Source organism: Eptatretus burgeri, chromosome 12 (assembly GCF_056783735.1).
Source record: "Eptatretus burgeri isolate ZD-2024b chromosome 12, Ebu_testis_v1, whole genome shotgun sequence".
NCBI lineage: Eukaryota > Metazoa > Chordata > Myxini > Myxiniformes > Myxinidae > Eptatretus > Eptatretus burgeri.
This window is the reverse complement of record NC_140972.1, coordinates 74,628,981-74,644,361: the sequence shown is the minus strand read 5'-3', so window position 1 is coordinate 74,644,361 and position 15,381 is coordinate 74,628,981. Positions and strand designations below refer to the sequence as shown.

Here is a 15,381-nt window from a genome sequence, read left to right as displayed (position 1 = left end):
CCGTTCGCACCCCATTCCAAGCAGCGCCAACGAAACCCCCAGAGGAGTGCGGAGTCGGGGCACCGCCGCGACATTTGCGACTCATCACAAGATGGGTAGGCTCCACGCGGTCTTTCGCCCCAGGCCCCGTCTGCCCCCTTGTATTTGAGGGTGGCCCTTTTCTTTTGCTTTTGAGTATATGTGTTGTCGGCGCCGTCTGTAAAGTAAAACTGTGTAAGTGTTGCCGTGTGCTCGCGTAGTCGGTAGTAGATCTGCATTGTTGTGTTCCTTTTGCTACATTTGCTTTTGGTGCATAATTGTTGTAATTGTATATGTGTGCTTTCCGTTTGCTGCGGAATAAATGTGCCTTATGTTGAACTGTTTTTCCCGTTTCGCTTCGTCTTTTCTTTTATTGAATCTCCATCTTACTTCACGTAAAGGGTTGGTCGTGGGCTAAATACGCCCGATAATTAATCGGAACCGTCGAGGTTGACGATAACACCGCTCGCTTATCCCGATAGTACGGAACGGGTCGCTTAAAGTGGCCCGTGTCCGAAGTCGACCTGCGGCGAGGTGCGATCGCCCGGTCTACCCTCCGTGTGGGTACTTAGGTAGGTCGAATTTGGCGAACAACCCTATCCCACGCGGGGGTGGCACGATCGTGGTGAGGCCGAAAGGCCGAATTGCTTTAGTAACAGGTGGTACAGGTAGATGAAGGCAGATGAACTTTGCACAAGTGACACTTTGATCAATCATCTGCAAGTGGTGTTGACCACTATTGAATCTAAATCTGAACGAGTTTTAATTAGCAAAATGAATGCTTGTCAAATAGTGCCTGCATTGTTTTGTGTCACGTTCTACGAGTACACACCTTCACGCCACTAATCTACATAACGTATACAAAAAAACCAATACATTTTTCGTGCCCTCTTCCCTTTTACTTGTTGATATGCTATGCATTTTCCAATTCCTCCCCTCTCCTACTAATCCCCTTTCATTTTATTGACTTCTCATCTTGATATCAGAAGTATCTTAAAAATGTGAATTGAAAGCGAGCACAGCTACATTGGCAGGACAAACCTCCAAATCAACAGATCACTTGGCACACCTGAACTTTGTCTACCTGAAGGCCTTCATCCACAGCTTAATGGAGTATACTGGGGTTGGAGTCCCTGCCTCACACCCTGCTCAGTTTGACTTTACCGAGGCCTTCAGGATCATTGCAATCTCATGCGATGAAGCTGTGTCTATGGGCTATCACCTTCAGCAACCCCCGAATGATGAAACTTCCAAAATCTAGAATCGCAGCTCACCTCCACTCATTCGTTCCTCTCCTTTGTTTTTTTGTTTTGTTTTCCACCCGAGGGACCAACCTCCTCATTCTTACCTCCAGGGCTTCAAGATAGTTGCGCACTATCTCAGATCGGCCCCTACATTCCAAAACTTGAGCTTTTATACCCCAGTTGACCCCCCGCCCCCACCAACCGACCTCTTTTAAAATATCCAGTTTTTCCTTCCTGAGAGTTTGCTTCTATATCCATTTTGTTCACTGCCTGTGTCCTCCCCTGGCCTTCATTTTTCCCCACATTCCCTATTTCTCCATGTCGTCTATTTTGTCCCTCATCCCCATTGTTGGTGTTTTTTTTTTTCCCCCTCTCTTTCTCATATTCCTTTTGTGGGTGTTTTATGTTTTAACTTCTCCACAAGCCTCGACATTGTATACAAAAACAAATGACAAAAACTTCTTTCGCTTCTGCTCATTTCATCTGTCCTGCCCTATCTGTTTCACCTCTATCAACCCATTAACTTTGCCAATTGCATTCAGTATTGATTTTGAATGATGCATAATGCACACAGATGAGCTTGTAAACATATTATGTTGCAAGAGAGATAATTGTTTCAGGATACATCAAATTGTCATGAGACATGTGATATTAACTGATGGTCTTTGTGCTATGAGGAAAAAGCTTGTACCTTCAATTCCTGATGGTTTTGGTGTCTCTCTATCTGTCTCTCTCTGTCTCTGTCTCTGTCTGTTTATTGATCGATTCGGCCTTCCCTTAGATTGAATTCATTAATGTAGTCCTAATTTTAGTGAGCACTGAGCAGGGATGTCGGTTTAACCAAAATTTTCAGCACAGTGATTTTGTTCTGGGCCATCTACAATGACGTGTTGCAAAAGTACGGATTGGTGAAAAAGAAAATTGTTAAAAGGAGGTATGCAGTAAGGGGAGAGGATGGATGAGGCATGTGGACAGAAGGTTGGATGGAATGGTTGTAAAAGAATGTGGGATATATACGGAATGGGCAACCAGAAAACACCAAGCCAGCCTATTACAGTACCCTGCAGGACAAATGCTTCCCTGAACTCATGTTGAGAGGTGCTTGGCTTGTATACTTGCCATGCTTACCACGTGCAGGTTGGAAAGGGTGAGCAGACTTGGGAATCGAACCTGTACTACTTATCTAATCTTTGAGCTACCTTGGCAGAGTTTGATTCCTGACCAAAGTATGCATTATCATCCTTGGTGCTCTGCTGGTAGGCAATTGTAACAGTGCATATACCATCCATCAAAGGGATCACAAAGCTGGCTGTGCCCCAATGTACTCACATTTGCAAGTGAGCTCTATTGGCAGGTTAAATATCCCATGGAGTCTTTCCAAAAGGGAAGGCGATTGCATGGCAGCACCCTAGCCAAATTCTAAATTTCTGCCTTGATCTAATTTTTGAGGTCCTGGTATTTGGTCATTTTCTTGATTTCTGAATTATTTCAGCCAAAATCTCTGGGTACTGACATCGAAATCGGCAATGCTGTCTGTTCTTTTTTTGTTCCTGAGAACGATGACCGGTCGCAAAGCTTTGTTTTCGATGTTCACATTCTGGGATGATCAGGTCGTATGTGAGCATGACATCCTCATTTTCAATGATTGCCCTTGGTTTGTATTTCCATGAGTTTTCTGAAACTGAGATGTTAAAATTTTTGCAGATATACCAATGATTCACTTTGCATTCTTTGTTGTGCCTCGTCAAGATCAAGATCTGAACTCTGCATACTTTGTTGTGCCTTTGTGTGTACAGCTATTCTGACATGAGGTTTTTGCATCCCAATAGGAAGTGGCTTGTACTTTGTTTCTACCTTGCAAAACCTTTGTTTATCTGAGTGACTCAGTCCTGCCATCTTCTTCAAGCCATTGGTATTGTGTTGTTGATTTTGGGCATTTATTTTATTGATTCTTTCTCCATCTCAGTTGATATGAGCTGACTTTCTTAACCACTCCAATGAGCCTTCTTTATCTCTGCCAAGTCTGTCAGTCATTTTATTTTTATTTTAAAAACATACCTCCATGCTCTTTTATTCTCCCAGCTGTCAGTGTATATCTGTTGATATTTCACTTTATTTTTCTTATCTTTTTTTTTTTTGCAATTGGGGCTGTATGTATTTGCTGCTGTTTTGGTTTCATGTGAGACATCTTCCATTTACACGTTTAATTTTTTGCCAGGTATGTTGGGGTCCGAGGGATACCTTTACTGGCTTGCTGAGTTTGTGTTCAGGAACAAATTGGATTTGGTAGTCTGTTGCACTTTTCACGTACTCAACCAATCCTACAGTTGTCACTCTGTGCACTTGGTTGAGCTCCATCAGGCCACTACCTCCCCTCATCTTGGCAGGTATGTTCTCGGGATGCTCAGACTTTTGTAGAACATTCTGTGGATTGTGAAGTTTTCTTGGTTTGATTTTTTTTTTCTTATGCCCAGTTTATAATTCCGCAGGTGTATTGGAATACTGCTACTGTAAGTTAGTTTATGGCTTTCATTTTGTTTCTTGGGGAGAGTTGTGTTGTCAGGATCAGCCTCGTTCTATGTAGGCCTTTCTTTCCTTTCTTTCCTTTCCTTCCAATGATTCATAAGGATGATGATTACCGTCACTTATTTGGCAGTTGTTTTTTGCATTTGTTAGTGACATATTTGTTGGCCCTCTTCCACTCTGAGGTATATGTATGATGCTTCATTTTCTAGTTCCTGTATTGTTGCATCTAGGTTGATTCATATATTTTTCTAATGTCCATTTTTGTTGGTCGAACTTGTACAAATGTGCACTTGTCACATCTAGGCCAAGTTCCATTTGCATATCGTCGGATTCGCGCTTCACTTATGTCGGTTCTGCCAATTTTTCGTTATTCAGTGGAAAGAGTTTTAGATCATCCATGTACAGTAGCTGTGTCACATTTCCTGCCTCTTTGAACATTCCCTTATTGGACATTAGGGTGTATCAATGTCCTTGCTCACTAATGAGGTTGTACAGTGGGTCCAGGGCCAGGCATAACATAAGCGGTGAAAGATTGTCTCCCTGGAAGATACCACGTTGTATCTTCACTCCTGATATTTCGATCTTTCCGCGTGCTGTAATGCATCAATGTGGTGTTTCACAGCTCCAATGCTTTCTCAATCAGTTTGATTATTTGGGGGTTCGTCTTGTACAATTGCATGCATTTTATCATCCATGAATGTGGGACACGATTAAAAGATTATATATATAGTCTATCCAGGCTATGGAAAATTTGGTTATTTTAGTTTTACAGTTTTCGAATATGGCCATGTTTAGGAGTAGGTGGTCTATTGTTCCGTTCCATAGCATACTCTTTTACATCGCTTCTGTTTTACCTCTCGGCCTCCTTGTGTTTGGTGGTACATCATATCTGTGACGATTTCCATCAGAAGTTTTATGTTGTTGGTAGACATGTTATTGGTCTATATTTGTGAGATAGCTGGGTTTCTTCAGATTTTGTGTTGAGAAATGTGTTTCCTTCTGCAAGCCATTCATCCATTACCTTTTCCATTTAGACAAGTTCATCGAACGCTCAAGCATAGTGATTGTGTAAATAATCTAGACTCTTGAGGCTGCAGTCAGAAGTTTGGAATTCCGTCTGGTTTGGTAAAACCGCATAATCTGCAAAGAACAACCATCTGTCTGCTACCCAGACGATTGTTCCCGCTAATGCAAACCATTCAACCAGAACATGATGTCATTGGCAGGTAAATCGAAACAGGTAGAGTGTGACGAGCACTCCCCTGATCTCCACTGGACAGAGTCCTACACCAAAACATCACCTCCAAACATAATCCACGGCAATGCTCACCATAAGTCAGGTTGTGCATCTGATGTTTAAACCACAAATGTGAGCACATTGGTTAGATATTTATCGGTATGCCATCCTGAAGAGGGCAAACGAGCCTGAAATCTGGATAGGCGGCTCCGTTTATTGTTTAACTGATGTTGACCATGCAATCTTTGTCTGTTTGACAGTCGCCGGGCCAAGGCCTCCGGGTTCTTCTGGTATAAGATTGAGGTTGGGATTATACATTTTTCAGAGGAAGGCATTTCCAACCAAAAGTAAACTTGGCCTACTCTGCTGATTTGAGGAATAAACAAGAGCAAACCCAGTCTTTGGCACCATTTCTTCAGACTAAGAGATCCTGAGCCTTGGCACGTATCCCATTTTTATTTCTGATACGACCACTTTTCAGGTTACATGCTGGCGCTCAAGGTTAAATGGAGGAGTGCTTTGTTTAATTTATTTTTTGCAAACCGCAAGCAAAATAAATGTCAAATCAAATTGATGGGTTGCTCTGCTGTTTTTAAAATTTATTTTATTTTATTTTTTTCCTTACATGTGATCTGGTGTTGTTGGGTGGTTGCTCGACTATCGTTTTTCTCAGGTTTTCCGTCTGTTTGTATGTCTGTCTGTTTGTATGTAATGGTCAGCTCTGGAGGCCAGAGGAGTCAACCGATTTTGATGAAACTTGACTGGTAGGTTCATACCAGGATCTAGTATGCTTTTGAGCACCGTTGCTATGGACGCCACCGTTGCCGAGCAATGGGACTTTTGAAAAAATCTGAATATATATTTATTTTGAAAACCAAAAATCTGCTTCCGCGCTTTTATGCACACTATAATCAACCTATTTGTCAAAAAATTTCAGCCCGATCCGTCAAAAACTGCATGACTAGTATGCAATTATATAGCGACCACCCATGTCACCTACCGGCTTGTATGTTTATCAGGTGAGCATGTGCGTGCACTTGTTGTTTTTGTGTTTCTGGGCCACGAACATGGCTGGTTTTGTGTCTGGGTTGGATGTGATGAGGTGTGGGTTACGTGTTGTACACATGCGGATGTGGTGTTTGGGATTGAGTGTTGTTTGTCGCTCACCTTATCCAGCTGTTTGCACGTTCCAGTTTTCGCGATTTGTATAAGAGGTGTGGATCGTGTGGGTATGTCCACCATCTCCCCGATTAGACCACCCTCTCGGCTCTTCACATTCCATGCTGATCAACTTCCCTCGTTATCAACTCTGCATCATGGGTGTAAAGTGTGATGATGATGACATCATGAGTGAAGTGGTGGTATTCTCGCCATAATTGGTTGACAAAATCGGACATTTCTGATGTCTGACCCGATGTGAATGAAGAATTAAATTTATTACCATCGATCACGTGATCTGACGGCCATATTGGATTGAAAGTGAAAACGTAAAAATCTTCTTCAATAGAACCGCTTAACAGATTGACGTGAAACTTCATACATATGATCGACTAGCCATGGGAAATATAGTGTTGCGGTTCTCGGAACCGCATGCATCCAACAGATAGTGGTCCCAAGACAATTATTCCATTATTATACATGGAGATAGTCCCTTTCCTTTTGTCTAGCAGGACAACAAGGGAGTGCATTGCGATGATCTCATAGATAGGGTTGCTTCGATCATTTTTTCTTCATTTCGTCCCCACTCTTCTTTTCGTCTGATTATTCCTGAGGTAAATCAGCCACGTGCGCCTTCCCTGTGAGGTGGGCCCTCATTGAGGCCAGCGCGTGCGGCGCCACTGTGAGGAAACTGCAGCACAGAACCCTCGTTCCTGGGTGAGCCCTAAACCCAACGTGTGCAGCGAGCCTTATAGTGCGCTTAGCAGTGCTTGGTTATCGACTCGAGCTTCCGATGATCTGGGGAAGATTGCCGGTTACATTAAAAAGGCATGCGAATGAATACCTCTTAAGAGGCTGCACGAATGGTGTTTTTCACAACACAACACTCCTGGTCCCGCCTTCCACTCCGTCCTTGCATTCTGGACTCCGCCCCTTCTCCACTCAAGCTCCTCCTTCACAAACACGGTCTCCACACGTGCGGCTGAAGCCAGACGACGCGCCCACTGTCGGGTACCGCACCACGGAGCATTCTCCCCCCGCCCTGTAGCCTCAACTCCTTTCCCTTCTCGTTTCAATACTTTCTCTTCATCGGGGGTGTGCGTGTGCGTGTGCGCGTGCACGTGCGCGTGCGCCTCCTGCCACCTGTCTGCTTTTAAGTAAGACTGCAGAAGATCGTTATCATTATTATTGTTATTATTTTCGCGTTGAGTCTGTTCTGTGTCCGCTTTTGTAAGTTGCCTCTTTATTTGCTGCACCACACCTCTCTCCCCTATCTCTGCACAACACACCCCAATAAATCCTGATCGTGCCACATACCTTACCTCGCCCATTGTAAATATATCATTATTAGAAATGTTCCCTCCTCTTTTTTTTGTGGTTTCTTTCATTGATCCAGCATGGTCCGAATCCAAGCTTAGCCGGGACTTTATTCCCAACGATCCGTTCCTTTTAGCCGGTACGTCCTTGGTAGTGTCGCTTGGCTGCATCCGATCCGTTAAAGTGATCCGGTTCGGTAGAGTGATCCGGCTCAGACAAGGCGTACCGAGGGTGTGTTCCCCGGTAATTAAACCACGTGATTAATTAGGTAACCCGATTAACCCATAGACTGGAGGACCCTCGGTCACGCGGTTGAGTTGTTGGCGTCCACGGTCGGTTAAGCAACTTGCCACGTCATGGAATTATCCGTGTGCGATGGCCTACACTTCCAGGGAGTCTGGTGGGAACCGAGATAGCTTCCCCCACCTCGTGGTCTTCTCACCCGACCCCCGGCCTGCAACAATAGTTTGATTATCCTCATTGATGCAATTTCGCCTTAATGTGCTCAAAAGTGGTTGTTAAATATCCTTATAATCAATAAAGCTCTGGATAATGGCAATGTATGTGATTATGATAGGGTGCATGAACAATACGGGTACTGTATAGTGTATATGGGCCATCATAGCAGTGGCCCATCATCGTGGCAGTGTGTTCAGTTAGCCATCGTATTTTAGTTCATAATGATTACGTGATGGGAGACTATACGCTCTCCCGAGTACCGTTCTAATTTTTATTTTGGGTTTGTTTTCAGCAACCATTACCTCTTGGTCTTTGTCTTCAATTTCATATTTGTTTTTTTAATTTTGGGGGATTTTCTTCATAAGCTATGGGCTTTGGTTACCTCTTATAATTTGTTGTATTTAGGACCTTTACTTGTGCTACCATTGTTGCTACTCACTGTTCACAAATACAGATGTGTGTGTGCGTGCGTGCGTGGTTTGCTCTCTGTTTAATAATGAAGTCTGCCCTTTTTTGTTGAAATGTTGGCCTGTTTAGCTTTCCGATCTGTACTGATGCTGATAACACAGGATCAAAACCCCAATTATCCTTGTGCGTTTCATAATTGTTTACCACTGTCCTTGAAATTCATATTAAAGTGTGCTGACGTCTGTTCATAAATCGGATGCAGGACAAAGCCATCAGGAACCTCCACCATGAGTTTTGTATCAATGTTAAAAAAGGGAAATAAATATTGTACTGGCACATGAAAGGGGCGTCAATGCTATATTTGTGAATTTTTCTTTGGGCAAGTCTTTGTGAATTTTCATAGCAGCATAAAGAATGGTCAGGATGTCACACCATGATGTGTTCATGTAAAATAATGGACTAATACGGAGCCTTCTTGGATTCACATTTTCTATCAGACAGTGAAAAACTTTTCAAGTCTCATCTCTGCATTGTAATGCTGTGCATTAAAAGACACTTGGGCCCAATGTTGCATTCTGGCATATATCTGGACAGAAACACGATTGTTACACACTTTGCCGAGAAACTGTATGTTCTCCTCCACGGGGTTGACTTTCCAGGAAGAAAAGCAAGCGGATATCTGGCAATTCCCTCACTGTGTGAATCGTTGTACCAGGGATGATATGTTGCACAGGATAGTGGAGATGTGATGGAGGAGATAGGAGTTTTATTTCATACTGAGAAATGAGTCCCAGGTACTGTCTATGTCTGCAGATGAATAGATGGACCAAGTCAGTTGAAGAGATTGTGGACTGTGGGCCAGACTAATCTGCCTGATTAAACTGCCAGACATGGTGGTTGGTGTCTTTGTGGATCCCTGAAGACCACCAGGGACAGACACTTTCAAAATCACACATTCCGAGGAGCTAAGGAGAGCAGAGCATATTAGGAAGAGAGAATTGGGATGGGATTATAAGAGTAAGTTGAGGTTGCCTGAGAAAGCCTCATATTGGAGTCATCACAGTTGTTCGAGTGGTCGGCCACGGAGACGAGGAAGACATTGCTATGTAGGGGTGCACAGATTCAGAGATATTGCATTGGGAATGAGGATCGGGTGGGACAGGGGTTACAAAATAACCAGGTAGGGAGATTAGCGAGTCTGGGACATCCTGTGATTTCTCAGCAATTACAAACGTTGTAATTACTTTTCAGCAAAATAGGTCAACACCAGCTCCGTGCCATTATGGCAATGCCTGGGATACAAGTCTACCAGTCTTTTTTTTTCTTGCTTATTTGTCGGGGTGGGTGGGGGGGGGACATGTTAGGTGTGCAAATTAACTCACAATGATGCATGAATAGCAAGTTTGCAAAATACTGTGCATACAAATATCTGCTCCTGAAAACTGAAAATTGTTTTTGAATTGCCAAAAATAACAAAACTTTTACCAAGAGCCCTTCTATATGGTTTCCAATTTTTTACCTCTGCCACCAAAGGAGGAAGGAGGTTGTGTTTTCACCCCTTTCTGTCCGTCTTTGTCTGTTTGTGTACAGGATATCTCAAAAAGTTGTGGACGGATCCGGATGAAATTTGGTGGGCGGGTTGGGTGTGTGACAAGGACAAACTGATTCGATTTTGGTGAAGATCCGGATCCGTTGATTTTTAAAAAGTGATTCTTCACCATTGAGAGATTGCCCTAAACTGATATATAGCACGATATCTCAAAAAGTTGGTGATGGATTCGGATGAAATTTGGTGAACAGGTTGGGTGTCGCAAGGACGAATTGATTTGATTTTGGTGAAGATCCGAATCCGGATCTGGACAGGATAATTACTTAATTGTCAAAGTGATTCTTCATCATTGAGAGATGGGGCCAAAAACGATATATACCATGTTATTTCATTCAAAAATGTATTGGGCCCGATATGTTTTCGTGTTTCAGGCATTGCATGGCGGAGGTATGCGCTCCTACTGATTGCCCTTCGAGTATACAATATTTTAGACCATAGCTCGGGTCCTCATGATGTCACTGGGGTGATTGGTGGGGGGGGGGGTTAATTGAATGCTAACGATTAGTTAACAATCACTTGAGTCGGTTTACCATCTTTTAAAATCCACGAACTTGCTTTTTGGTGCTCCTGGGCTGTAGCTCATTATTATGGGATCCCAGATTCAAATCCTGTCTGCTGTGTTGATTTGTCTCACGCCCTTGTAATTTACTTCCCTCATTTACATTGTTCTGCTCCTGTGTATGGAGTAAGGCATGGCAAGATTCCCTAGCAGCTAAGGCTCAGCTCCTTTCTGTGCATTCAAAGGGTTCTGAGAATAAGACACTCAGAATAATCCAAGAAACGCCAAGGTTAAATATATATATATATATATTTTAAAATCATTACTCTAACGTAAACGGCTACAATTATTTTTTACCTTCATGTGGGGTTAGCTCAGGAATGTTTTTGGCCTCAGTCTTCCATGAACCAGCTGGTTTGGCCGAACGTTCAAATGAAGGTGCCAGGAATGTGAATTTTTTTCAGAGTTCCGGCAATTACCCCACTCTTCATGAAAGACACTGATGGTGCAGACAGTCAGGATACTTAACAATAACCAAGATTGAGGAGATGATTTTGGTCTGAGACATCTTGCTCCACCTTTCTCTAAAATACCATCATACTCTCCCTTATTCTGATATCAGTACTTGCTCCTCATTAAGTGTAGCCTATTGAGAGGACTGAGAGGGAAAGTGATGATGGGGGGAAGAGAGCCGGGAGGGAAGAAATGGTTAACAAATAAAACCAGAAAAAGAGCAATCAGAGATTGCAGACCCTTGCCAGGAATTGTTTTGTGTGTTTTTTGTGTAGTTTTGTGAGGTGTATTTTGTGTACTGCTGTGTTACGTAATTAATAAGAGACATAACTGGAACTGCCACCTTAAAACTTCCTGCAATGATGACTGGGTACCAAGACATCCCACTTTGATGCAACCCCACATTGATTGGACACCTGACCCTGACCCATGACGTTTCAAAATTAATATTCAATTGAATTCATAATGGGATTAAAATAAATTCAATTCGAATCAAATGGAAGACTAAATGTGTACAGTCCTGCATTGGAGTAATCAGAAGGAACCTGAACAAGCAAAAAGAAAAGATGAAGTCATCAGGAGGAATCTGGATAGGATTCACATTTCAGCGGCTACTCCTCTACCCTCAAACCCATCCAGGCACAGCCAAGTGAGCCTTATTGAGAGAGAGAAAAAAAACCCTTATCAAAAATATTAAATAATTCTGGCTGCCAGACCATGTATCCGATCAAGTTTAAATTTAAGACATGTATTCCACATCATTCCTACATCATTATTGTGAAGTTTCATGTCGACTGATTAAGCGGTTCCAGAGAAAACATTATTTAATATTTTTCTTCAATCCAATATGGCTGCCAAACCATGTAACCTATGACATCATAGGTGTGGAACTTTATGTTCCTCATGCATAGGCGGTCAGACGTGTAGAGTTTTGCCTCAATCTGATCAGCCACTTCAGAGAAGAACATTTTTGAAGGTTTTTTTTGTTTTTTGTTTGTTGAACAATCTGGCTTCCGAATCACCTGACCGATGACGTCATCAATTTTTTTTCCTGTGGACCATTTTATCCAGATTTCCACTGAATTAACACCAGGGGGTTGACTCAGCCTGTCATCCTTCTGAGGTCGGCGAAATGAGCACCAGTATACTGGTAATAGGGGCACTGCATCCGCGGCATAGCCACGCCCTAGCCAATGATGCAACCAGCAGCCAAAAAGGCAGCACATGATGGGATATGGCTGCCACACCACGTGACGTATGACGTCATAATTGGCATTGAAACATTGTACATGAGTCGTTTTGTTTTTAATGGTGAAAATTTTGTCGTAATCCGACAAGTCGTTGTGCAGAAAAACCATTCATGTTCAGTGTGGACAAACACAAATAAACAAACAATCAGAACCAAATGGAATAGTTGAACACTCACCTTGTAGCCAGAGATTTAAATCCAATATCAAACACCATGTTATCACATCCTTGTCTTTCATGTAATGTATCAAGCTTCCTTTTGAGCTTCAGAACCAAGTAAAAAAAAACAAAAAAAAAAACTGTTCAAGTTTTGTCAGACTTGAAACAATCTATCAGCATTTTTTGGCTTCCAACATCACTGAGTGTGCATTCAGAATGAGAACATCACAATGCGTTCAAGGCAAGAGAGGAGGAGAGCTCAAGTACTGACATATTTCTAATGAAAAACTCCACACTTCTTATAAAGGGTTTCTGCTTCGATCCCTCATCTGATTGATCGGTAAGACATCAGTGATGATGACATGCTCATGATTTGCTGAGGAAATGCATATCGAATGGAAAGCATTGCATATCGAGCCAGAACTGCACTCGCGAGAGCGCACACCTCCGCCATGCTTAACGCTTTACGTCTTGTAGCCAACTGATAGGCCGAATCTGCATCTGGATCTTCACCAAAATCTAATCAATTCGTCCTTGCCGCACACCCAACCTGTCCACCAAATGTTGTCCATATCCGTCCATAACTTGTTGAGATATCCTGGTTGCAAACAGACGGGTGAAAACATAACCTCCGTCTACCTTACATGGTGGAGGTAACTAGAAAAAGCAAATATTGCAGACCTTCGCCAAGACTTGGTTATTTTTTTTTTGTCTACATTGTCAAGGCTCATAAGAGTTAACACACAGCGCACAGCAAGGGGGGGGGTATGAGACGAGGGGCGGGAATGGGAAGGACAAAACAGTGGGGAACAGAGACATGAGGACATTTGTGTAAGGGAGAGGGATGGGGTGGGGAACACGGGGTATACAAGATGGACATTACAGGGACTTTCAGGAAGGAAAGCAGAGAATTTGAAGGAGGTGGGTTTGGGGTGGATTAACGGGGGTAGAAAAGATTGAGGTTTTGGATGGGGGAAGATAAGAGGTGGTGTTGAACAGCTGTTTTGAAGGCCTGGAGGGAAGAATGGGATTGAAGAGAGTGTGGGAGTTTATTCCAAAGGCGAGAAAAAAAGAGGAATGAAAGAGTGAAGGTGAGCAGTGATTCGTGATTTTGGTAGTTTTACCAGAAGGGGTTGCTGGTGGGCCTTGAACGCCCTGCGGAAATATGGGGGGTGGGTTGACATATCGCAGGGGAGTGAGACTGGAGAGGAGACGGTAGAAGAGAAAGACCACTGGCCTGCTTACGGTGAGTGAGAGACTCAAAGACTCGGCCTCATCGCGGGAGATGCCAATGATCCTAAATGACTTGGTTTGCACAGCGTGGAGCCGAGAAACGTGAGAGGCAGGAGCATCAGCTCAGAGGGGAGAGCAGTACTCCATCAGGCTGCGGACGAAAGCTTTGTAAGTGGTCAGAAGCTCAGGTGGGCCGAGGAAGGACTTTGCATGATGAAGGATTCCCAGTCGACGACTGGCTGTCGAGGCCAGGTTGGAAATGTGGCTTTCCCAGGAAAGATCATGGCATGTGAGACCCAGAAGCTTGAATGCAAGGACTTCTTCCAGAGGATTGTTGAGAAAGTAGATTAGGGGGTGTTGGCGGGGGGGGGGTTCTAAACACTCCTTTTGGAGAGACATAGTGAGAGTGCGAGATTTGTCAGGATTGAAAGACGTGTTCCACGTGTTGGACCAGTAATGGTTTTGGTTTGATACACGTACTCTCATTCGACTTGTACACACTTTATAGAGGTACTTGTTTGAAAAAGTATAATGTGTAAAAATTGTGGCCTACGTTGGTACATTGTGCAACCAGACAGACAAAATGGATTCAAATGCGATTCCTTCTTCTCTGGTGAGGGTAAAATAGGAAGAATGTGCAAGGTTGAGTCATGAAGTCAGATTTAACATTGATGGAGCAAAATTTGTGTGCCAAGCTAAAAATATTGCTTTTCATGTAGATTTCTCAGTTTTCAAGTACCTAACACTTGTCTCGTATTTATCTTACAAAGAGGGCCCTTAAATATCTCAAAGGGACAAATTTTAAAATGTACATTGTGAAATATTTAATGAAGAACAACACGGCACTGGAAAAAAATCCATCCTGATATGGTTAATACTTGGTTTCATGTTCAACAATTGAGAGATGGGCTAATTATTTTAAATCAGGGGAAAGGAGTAAGGAAAATCCCAGGAATGGCTGTCTCAAAACTTCATCACGTGATGAAAGTTACATTTATTAGGATACACAATGAAACCCAGACACAGTAATATGTGCCATGCCACTCATCCCACCATGCCCCTGCCGTATCTACACCTCTGAACCTCAATCTAAATGTGACAGAGCAGTGTTGTGGGGAGTGGGAAGTGGCAGGAGGAGTGAGATGGGGAGTTAGGGATGAGTGGGTAGGAATGGGAAGAGGGATGAGTAATGATTGGGGAGGAAAAAGGGTGGAAGGGTAAGGAACACATATAACAAACAAGGCACTACTCTGTTTCCTCGGTGGAGAATATTATTTTGAATTGCCAAAGGTTTACTACTCACAATATTGCTGGCACATGGGATGCTTCACGCACCATTGAAAAAACATCCTGAGCAAATACTTGGGCGTTTTCAATGAGAGCACCTTCAACACTGAAAAAAGGGTTTTGATTGTGGGTCCATAGACGACCGATGAGGGATCAAAAGAAGCAATAACAGGAAATCTGCAATGGATTATGTGGACGGATACAAAAGGCCCATCCAGTTTAATCCAGTGTAAACAAATTCCATGGAAATTTTGATTCCCTCCTTCCTCCATTTGTATGCACTGGTTCAACCCCATCCAATGCTCTTTCTGTACAAATAATGCAATGGAACTTTGTCTCCATGATTTAATACCAGTGTGCAATGGAATCATCCGAAATTGGTATCGGAAATGTGAAACAGTATTTCCAACAACAGAGCGGAGCACGAGGAACACACAATGGAAAAGTCTCTAAATACAAGAGTCTG

The 15,381-nt window shown here is 43.0% G+C and overlaps 2 protein-coding genes across 3 annotated transcripts in view; one reads left to right on the top strand and one right to left on the bottom strand.

Moving 5' to 3' along the window:
* LOC147015922 (uncharacterized) overlaps positions 1-15,381 on the bottom strand; it is a 74,342-nt gene that overhangs the window by 52,083 nt on the left and 6,878 nt on the right. The gene's annotated exons all lie outside the window — the stretch shown is intronic.
* LOC147015919 (serine/threonine-protein kinase 32B-like) overlaps positions 959-15,381 on the top strand; it is a 232,001-nt gene continuing 217,578 nt past the window's right edge. Inside the window, exon 1 of one of the 2 annotated variants that reach the window (XM_085848544.1) lies at positions 959-3,649. The gene's annotated coding sequence lies outside the window, so the exon portion shown is untranslated. The remainder of the gene's footprint in view (positions 3,650-15,381) is intronic. The other variant, XM_085848539.1, reaches the window with a different exon arrangement.